Genomic DNA, 8,721 nt, shown 5'->3' on the forward strand with positions numbered 1-8,721 from the left:
ACTGTCTATTTCTGTATCTTTCTCTTTCTCTCTTTCTCGCTTTCTCTTTCATTCTGTCTTATGCTCTCTCTGTCTTACTGTCTGACTCACTCTCACTGTTTTTCTATCTCTTTGTTGTGTTTTTGGTTTCTATCTATCTTTCTCTGTCTATTTCTGTATCTCTTGCTATCTCTTGCTATATACAGATTTATCTTTCTTTCTCTGACAAACTCTCTCTTTCTTTCTCGTTTCTCTCTTTCTACCTATGACTCTATCTCTCAATCTCAGTTTGTTTTGGGGAGGAGAGTTTGAACTGGTGGATCTAGGGCAGTGTGAAACAGTGATGCTGTCAGCAAAGAAAAACTCTTTCTAGACACACACACACACACACACACACACACACACACACACACAGGGGGTGTAAGGATGACAGGCCTATTTCCACCTGCAGCCATAGCAGAAGCAGCAGTGAAACAGTGAGATGAACAGGACGACCTGAAGAGAGTAGCGGTGAGTCAGTTGTGCAGACCCTCAGCTCTGTGTTTCACTGCAGTTTCACTAGATTATCACAGCACGTCTACAGCAAACCACCAACACCACACACCCACCACCTCCATCTCACTCTGACTCTAAAGGTTTCTACACAGCTTTCCACACCAAATCACTCTGAATTACTTTCTTTCATCTTAATGATTTAATTCTGCAGAATGTTTGAAGAATATGTGAAAGTAGAACAGGTTTAAAAATGCCTCAAAAGATCAGTCCTGTTACTGTCAACCCTGTACTGTCAGCCCTCTCATTATCAGTTTAGCCATTGTCGGTCTTGTTATTGTCAGTCTTGTTACCATCAGCACTGGTATTGTTGGCTTTGTTACTTTGAGTCTTGTTACTATGAGTCTTGTTACTGCTAGTCCTGGTATTGTTGGCTTTGTTACTTTGTGTCTTGTTATTATGAGTCTTGTTACTGCCAGCCCTGGTATTGTTGGTTTTGTCACTTTGAGACTTGTTACTATGAGTCTTGTTACTGCTAGCCTTGGTATTACTGTTTTTTTCACTTTGGGACTTGTTACTATGAGTTACTGCTAGTCCTGGTATTGTTGGATTTGTTACTTTGTATCTTGTTATTATGAGTCTTGTTACTCCTAGTCCTGGTACTGTTGGCTTTGCCAATTTGAGTCTTGTTACTATGAGTCTTGTTACTGCTAGTCCTGGTATTGTTGGCTTTGTTACAGTGAGTCTTGTTACTGCGAGTCTTGTCACTGCTAGTCCTGGTACTGTTGGCTTTGTTACAGTGAGTCTTGTTACTGCAAGTCTTGTCACTGCTAGCCCTGCTATTGTTGGCTTTGTCACTTTGAGTCTTGTTACTATGAGTCTTGTTACTGCTAGCCCTGGTATTGTTGTTTTTTTTTCACTTTGAGACTTGTTACTATGAGTCTTGTTACTGCCAGTCCTGGTATTGTTGTTTTTTATCACTTTGAGTCTTGTTACTATGAGTCTTGTTACTGCTAGCCCTGGTATTGTTGTTTTTTTCACTTTGAGACTTGTTACTATGAATCTTGTTACTGCTAGCCCTGGTATTGTTGGCTTTGTCACTTTGAGTCTTGTTACTATGAGTCTTGTTACTCCTAGTCCTGGTATTGTTGGCTTTGTCACTTTGAGTCTTGGTACTATGAGTCTTGTTACTGCTAGTCCTGGTATTGTTGGATTTTCAATTTGAGTCTTGTTACTACGAGTCTTGTTACTGCTAGCCCTGGTATTGTTGGATTTGTTACTTTGTGTCTTGTTATTATGAGTCTTGTTACTCCTAGTCCTGGTATTGTTGGTTACTGTGGGTCTTGTTACTGCTAGCCCTGGTGATGTTGGCTTTGTTACTTTGTGTCTTGTTACTAGGAGTCTTGTTACTGCTAGTCCTGGTATTGTTGGCTTTGTTACTTTGTGTCTTTTTACTGTGAGTCTTGTTACTGCTAGTCCTGGTACTGTTGGCTTTGTTACAGTGAGTCTTGTTACTGCAAGTCTTGTCACTGCTAGCTCTGCTATTGTTGGCTTTGTCACTTTGAGTCTTGTTACTATGAGTCTTGTTACTGCTAGCCCTGGTATTGTTGTTTTTTTTTTTCACTTTGAGACTTGTTACTATGAGTCTTGTTACTGCTAGCCCTGGTATTGTTGTTTTTTTCACTTTGAGACTTGTTACTATGAGTCTTGTTACTCCTAGTCCTGGTATTGTTGGTTTTGTTACTTTGTGTCTTGTTACTGTGAGTCTGGTTACTGCTTGTCCTGGTACTGTTGGCTTTGTTACTTTGTGCCTTGTTACTATGAGTCTTGTTACTGGTAGTCTTGGTACTCCTGGATTTGTTACTATCAGTCTTGTTACTGTCAGTCTTGTTACTCCTAGCCCTGATACTGTTGGCTTTGTTACTGCGAGTCTTGTTACTCCTAGCCCTGATACTGTTGGCTTTGTTACTGCGAGTCTTGTTACTGCTAGTCCTGATACTGTTGGCCTTGGTAACAGATTTTAAAGGTCCTTTAAAGGAATGTACTGTATTTTCGTGATTTAAATTTGAGTAATTAAAATGTTTATATCATCATAACTATCACCGAAAATAAGTAAACTAAAAAAAAAAGTAATATACAGTATTAGGCATAAGACAGTTTGGGCAACCCTGGTGAAGTTACAATCAGCAATCAGACTTTTAGGATATTTATGCACATTTTCTATTCATTTTTCTAATCGTAAATAAAAAATATGTAAAATTGTGGAGTACAAATAAGTAATATCTTGTACAACAACATCTGTTTTCTTTTTTCCAATCTGTGAAATTCAGTAAATTCAGAAACTTGCAAAATAATTGTTTATTTAATGTAAAAATAATAGAATGCTCATATAACAACACATGGAATAGGATGAACAGGGTTGCCAGGTTTGCATTAGACTTTATATGACTGATGTGTAAACGGAGATAAATTCACAGTTGAATGAACTGAGTGTGCTCTCTCTCTCTGAGCTGAACTTTTAACTGCTGCTTTATCTGGGTTGACGAGGGGCCTGCAGCCGGCCGAGGCCCTGCTCTCTCCTCTGGCCCCCTCTGGTGGTGTGGTGGCACAGCGACAGCTAGTGGAGTGTGACTGACTGCATGTGGAACCAGATAAAGATGAAATGACTCTGTGGAAGCTTTGATGTGAAACTCTGCCATCCCCTGCCAGATAACTCACACACGGCCATCAGGGGAGACAACGGCTGAAAACTCCATACAGAAGAGCTGCTTTAATAAACTCTGTGAAAGTAGTTCAGCAGCTGTAAATGTGCGCTGCTCTATAAGAGACAGGAAAAGTAGAAAAAAGGAAAAATCCTCCAGAGGATGGAGCGAATTTAACATTAATGAACACCAGAGGCCTTCAAATGTCCAGTGGAATGAGCGGCTGATTGATTCCTGATTCTAGAAACACTAATGAAAGTGGAAGCGTTCAGACAGCATATGAATAAAGAAATGCAACCCAAATGTGGCCTGAAGAAAAAAAGAACTTTTGGATCTTCATGTATAAAAAGAAAAAAGGTCCAGAGGACAGTAAATACCAGCATATCACAGTATCACAACACTCATGACATACAGTGAACTTCATATAAAAAAATCAAAGTGCTACATTTTCTGTACTACTGATTATTATTAAATAAATCAATTTAAAAATCAATTTGCAAACTTAACATGGTACTTCATATTATATGGTACGTTACATTCTATCATCAGAAAAACTTTGAAATGAAATGCAGTGTCAGGTTTATCTTAATCATATATAATATGATCTGCTGCCAAAAGACACCTCCAATATATGGTCCAGCGGGCTAAGCACTGCCACTATGATCGAGAGATTGTTGGATTGAATCCCGGTCATGCTGCTTGCCATCGGCTGTCGGAGTCCGGAGAGAGCACAATTGGCCTTGTTCTCTCTCTGGGTGGGTATATGGCGTTCTCTCCCTACCTCACTCCTAGGGTGATGTCGATCAGCACAAGGCATCTGTGAGCTGATGTATCAGAACCGAGTCGCTGCATTTTCCTCCAAGCGAGCTTTCATGCTACTAGGTAATGCTGTATCAGCAGCAGTTTGAAAAGAGGCAGTGGCTGACTTCAAATGTATCGGAGGAGGCTTGTGCTAGTCTTTACTCTCCTGGTGTTGGGGCATCACTAGTGAAAAGGGGACTCCGAATGAGTGGGTTGGGTAACTGGCTTGTAAACTGAGGAGAAAATGGGATAAAAATAAATAAATAAATAAAACACTTGCATATACTATAATACTGACATAATTTATATCAAAATGTTTAGAACAATCTCAGTCGCCTGTGACCTAGAGTAAGTAAAAAGAGATTATTTGACCTGAAGTGTGATTTGATATAATTTTCATATATCCTGTTACTTCTTATTTACAACATCTTTACAACATCTTTACAACAGCAGTAGAATATGTGAATAAACTAGTATATAAATGTGAAATAAACATCTGAAAATAACTGTTGTAAAATTATTTATTGAATAGGAGTGTTGGTAGATGTAGGGGTTTCTAACAAAGTGTCCAGTTCTAATATCTTGCCATTAAGGTGAAGCACCAGTATGTTGATCTAACCAAATATCCAGTGAGTGGAAGCAGAAGGTAAGTGTTTCTAATAAAGTGGCCTGTGAGTTAAAGTACAATGTAATAAAGGTGATAATTAAGCAGGAATACACGAGAGAGAGCTACAACGTGTAATATTGGCACAGCCAATTACCAGGTCCCCTATTTTACTTTTAGCCTAAAATACCCTATTGTAACTGGAAATATATACACTTAAGTTTTTATTTTAATAATAACCACTCTTAACCTAATATTGGTGGTTGATAATGTGTTTAATCATGCATATAAATGAATTGCTGGGCTTATTTATTTGTGTGGACCACATCTTTGCCTGCACCGCCTATTGGAGACATGGTGTTTCTGCACTGTGTCTACGGGATCCAGCAGTTCCCAGTGGTGTATAATGTCATCGTATTTGGTTTGTAAGCGCCGCATCGTGTCACGCATAAAACTCTTCTCAGCCAATCACATTGCAGGGTCGGAACTAACTGTGGTATAATGTATTCAGTGTTGGGAAGTAACGGATTACATGTAACGGCGTTACGTAATCAGATTACAAATTATAAGTAACTGTAATCCGTTACAGTTACTGCTTCAATAAATGGTAATCAGATTACAGTTACTCTGCTAAAATTAAAGGATTACATTGCGGTACTTTCCTATTTTTGCTCTTCCAACACTGACAAAACGCAAATAACATTTTTTACCATCTCCGGTAAAAACACCACTAATCTTTCAGCTTCTGCAGACCAGAGTCACACAGATCTCCATGCAGAGATCAGCGTTTTAATACTGATGTTATTTCATGAGCTGATGTGTTTAACTCAGCAGTGCACTAAAACACAGAACTGATACAGAACCCTAACTCATTAAGATCAGATCATCTGTTTAGTCTCACACTGGGAAAGATATAGCTAGTGTTAAAGGAACAGGTCAGAAAGGAACTCAATAATATATCCAAAATAAAACAATAAAATAAGTGAATCTATGAACCCAAAAGTCTGTGTAAAGTTCCTTACAGCACTTTCTCATAAGTTTCTCACTTTAACTCATGAAGTCTCTCAGTACATCCTGAGAGCATGTCTACAGGACAGTGTGTGAATGTGTGTTTTTGATCTCATTTATAGACTGCAGCTCCAGTAGGTGTGCTGGGTTACTGCTGGAGATAAAACTAGATCATTTAAAAGCTGTTTTTGCATCTACAGCTCTGTTTAAACTATAATTTAACTATTCAGTTGTTTTATGACCTGATTTCTAGAGCAAAATTTTAAATGTAAAATATATAGTCACACACCTATAATAATAATAATATACATTAAATCATATATAAATATATTTCACATTCAAACATTAACAATATTACTCAATTGGTTATTAAACGTTTCATTTCGTATACGTGTAGAGTTAATAATTCAAGGAAACTGATGAAAAAGCATTTACATTTACACCCTTTACATTTTAGTCGACTAAATTTACTGTAATTTTAGTAGACTATATTCTTATGACATTAAGTCGACTAAAACTAAGTTGACTAAATTACTAAATTGTGACTAAAACTAAATGCTATTTTCGTCACAAGACTATAACTAAGACTAAATCAAAATTTGTTGTCAAAATTAACACTGGTGGCAAACCTGCAAGTAGATAGCTTACAGTTGTTGTTACATTGTTTGGTTTTAAATTGTTTTATTATCAATTTATAGAAGTGTTTCATAAAATTGTTTGATGAAAGGGTTTCATAAGTATTTTTATAGAGTGATTGAAAAGGCTGTTTTATTTGTTTATCTATTTGTTAACTGGAAAGAAAAATAAAAGAATAATATGCAATATGTGGTTGCTACATTCATTCAGGCTTAAAAAAATGACAATATTGTAAGTAATCCAAAGTAATCAGATTACGTTACTCACTTGAAGTAATGTAACTGATTACGTTACAAATTACATTTTGAGTGATGTAATCAGTAATCTTTAAGGGATTACATTTTAAAAGTAACCTGAATGTGTTATATATGATATAATTAAATCCGTTATTCCACCAAAACATCTTACCATGAGGCATTTAAACTCAATATCAACCGATATCTGATCCCAAGCACAACCATGGTTCTTCAGGACTGAAGAAGATACAGTTTTAGTCTGTAGCTGTCGAGGTTTCTTTTTTATGGCACCAATGCAAATAAAGGCAATAGTGGTTGGCTGGGGTGTGACCTATATGTATAAAACAACCATCCTGTTCCACCAGTCCAATGATTTAGCAGCTCTAAAAGTCTGTCAACTGAAAAATGTGTCTTTGAGTACAGTGTAGAATCATGTATAGCAGTCAACAATGTCTCACCAAGAGGTGCACTACCCAAAAGTAGTGTCTGAGGGTCTTTTTCATAGGGCAGCAGGTGATTAATTAGACCCAGTTGCACCCACAAACCAAGTCTGTAATCATTTACATTTGATGTGCCTGAAACATACAAGACTGCATGTATCTCCACCCTTTTACAGACACCAAATCATTGGAACAAAACCATAAACTGTATTCACTTCATACATCAGTGGTTTTAATGTTATGGCTGATCGTATACATAGAGAAAGAGAGACAGAGGGAGAGAGAGAGAGGCTACAGCTCTGTCTTATCTTTCTGAATCAGTGGGAGTTTGGTGACTCTTTGAACCGGCTCAGTTTTGAAGGGGGCTGTTCAAAAGAACCTGTTTCGCTTATGATGCGTTCATCTTTTCTCTCCATCTTTTCTCTTCTCTCTGACAGTCTTTGAAATCTGTCACATTCTCCTCCAATTTAGCAGCGGGAATCTTCTGCCTTTTTCCACAATGCTGCAGTTTCAGAACTACTTTAAAAAGGCTTCACCGGCTCTTTTTCCCCCCCTGCGTGCCTGTGTGTGTGTGTGTGTGTGTGTGTGTGTGCGCGCCTGTGTGTGCGTGTTAAAAGTTTGCCAATCATACCTTATTATAAGAGGCTTCTGAGCAGCTCTGTTTTCGTGCCACTTTGTTGTGGGTGGTCAGAGGACAAGAATATGAGAGAAACTTTTATGCTTATAAGAAAAAACAACGAGTCAAGTGAACGTCAACGTGATTGTGAGCAGTGATGTCTTTTATGCCGTGGTGGAACAGCAAGCTCCTGGTCTGCAGTCAGGGACGAGGAAAGTGGTGAAATTGCAAACATATACACTGTATTGACAAAAGTTCTCTCTCGCCTGCCTTTGCACGTATATTAGCTTGAGTGACATTCCATTCTTAATCGATAGGGTTTATTATAATGTCTCACCACCCTTTGCAGCTATTACAGCTTCAATTCTTGTGGGAAAACTTTCCACAAGGTGTAAAAGTGTATAAAAGAACCCCACACCATAACTTTACACTTGGCAAAGTGCAATTAGACAAGTACTGTTCTCCTGGTATCTGTCAAACCCAGACTAGAAGAAGCATGGTTCCTTATTCCAGAGAATAAATCTGCACTGTTCTAGAGTCCAGTGGTGGTGTTTAAAAACTCCAGCAGCACTGCTGTGTCTATTCTGTGTATATTCTTATGACATTAAGTCGACTAAAACTAAGTTGACTAAATTACTAAATTGTGACTAAAACTAAATGCTATTTTCGTCACAAGACTATAACTAAGACTAAATCAAAATTTGTTGTCAAAATTAACACTGGTGGCAAACCTGCAAGTAGCTACCTTACAGTTGTTGTTACATTGTTTGGTTTTAAATTGTTTTATTATCAATTTATAGAAGTGTTTCATAAAATTGTTTGATGAAATGGTTTCATAAGTATTTTTATAGAGTGATTAAAAAAGGCTGTTTTATTTGTTTATCTATTTGTTAACTGGAAAGAAAAATAAAAGAATAATATGCAATATGTGGTTGCTACATTCATTCAGGCTTAAAAAACCGACAATATTGTAAGTAATCCAAAGTAATCAGATTACGTTACTCACTTGAAGTAATGTAACTGATTACGTTACAAATTACATTTTGAGTGATGTAATCAGTAATCTGTAAGGGATTACATTTTAAAAGTAACCTTCCCAACACTGCTAATAGAGTAAAGGACAGTATTTACAACACACACTGTTAACACACCACCACCAGTGCCACTACAGTGCTGAAAATGACCCACCACCCAAATTTTACATGCA

This window comes from Astyanax mexicanus, chromosome 5 (assembly GCF_023375975.1).
Source record: "Astyanax mexicanus isolate ESR-SI-001 chromosome 5, AstMex3_surface, whole genome shotgun sequence".
NCBI lineage: Eukaryota > Metazoa > Chordata > Actinopteri > Characiformes > Acestrorhamphidae > Astyanax > Astyanax mexicanus.